Source organism: Capsella rubella, unplaced genomic scaffold (assembly GCF_000375325.1).
Source record: "Capsella rubella cultivar Monte Gargano unplaced genomic scaffold, Caprub1_0 scaffold_193, whole genome shotgun sequence".
Lineage (NCBI taxonomy): Eukaryota > Viridiplantae > Streptophyta > Magnoliopsida > Brassicales > Brassicaceae > Capsella > Capsella rubella.
This window is the reverse complement of record NW_006238735.1, coordinates 2,310-3,437: the sequence shown is the minus strand read 5'-3', so window position 1 is coordinate 3,437 and position 1,128 is coordinate 2,310. Positions and strand designations below refer to the sequence as shown.

At 28.9% G+C, this 1,128-nt stretch overlaps 1 pseudogene; it reads right to left on the bottom strand.

Annotated features, from left to right (window-relative positions):
- Positions 1–582: 582 nt before the first annotated feature.
- Positions 583–930, bottom strand: LOC17874250 (annotated as a pseudogene).
- Between the last annotated feature and the right edge of the window lie 198 nt (positions 931–1,128).

Here is a 1,128-nt window from a genome sequence, read left to right as displayed (position 1 = left end):
GTGGTTTAGGAGTCTAATCAAAGCTTTTCCCTAGTATGATATGGTTCTAGCACTAGCATACATATCATTTTCTAAACAATACATATCTAAGTCCGCAATTTATTCTTATGTACCAAACATCTTCAAGTTTTTGTTTATATTTCAAAACTGAGAATATAATTTTTGTTGTTTCAATCGATTATATTCTACCAGTTTTAAATTTAAGGATTCGATCATAAAAGAAAGAGTAACAAAAATTAGATATTTTAGTTTTGTCTTGAAAATTTGCAAAAAAACTTATTTCAGTAGTGGAATAAAATTTAGAAAATCATATTGAATTGTACAATTGGTGTATTAGCAATATATAATTAGAAATATAATCCATTCAACAAAACTTGTACGTCCTACTATTATCTTCATTTTTTTATGTTTTGAGTCATATCAGATTTTTTTTATTCCTTTGTTTTGAATTAATAATTTAAAGTTAAGTTATTCATTTTCAAATAGATTTACTTTGGTTTTTCTTATAAAGGTAAACATGTATATATTTCTGATAATATAAATGGTACAACAATTAAATAATCAATTTATGTTCAAAATCAATTAAGCCGATTTAGAAATTGTGACACAATGAGCCCACAAGTCGTCACTCTTCTTCAAATATTGTGATTCACGGGCAATTAAGGCTGGTCTATCAGCAATATATTTAATGAGAGTGTCGTGGCACACTTTTCCTTCTTAAACAAGATCGTGGCAGCAAGAATCCGTGATGGTTGCATTTCCAAAAACAACGGCGATTATATCCAAGGCACACTTAGGGGAGATTTTAACAAGACAAGTATCCCATGACGATTTTGCTTCGTTGTCATCGACTGAATATACTGGAACAAAGGCACAAACCAGAGCTACAACAATGAATATCATACTGATCTGGGAGTTAAATTTAGCCATATCAGATTACACGAGAAATTTACACACTAATTTTCTTGTATGAAAGTATGTGATCAAGTATGTTTTGTATTTGATATTTTAGACACAAACCTGAATAAGCTATTTATAGGTAAATTCAAAACCCAAAGTTACTATATCTCGTAGCGTATAAGAAAATAACTTAATTAATGAGAAGGAGTTTCATTTCTTCATAAATAA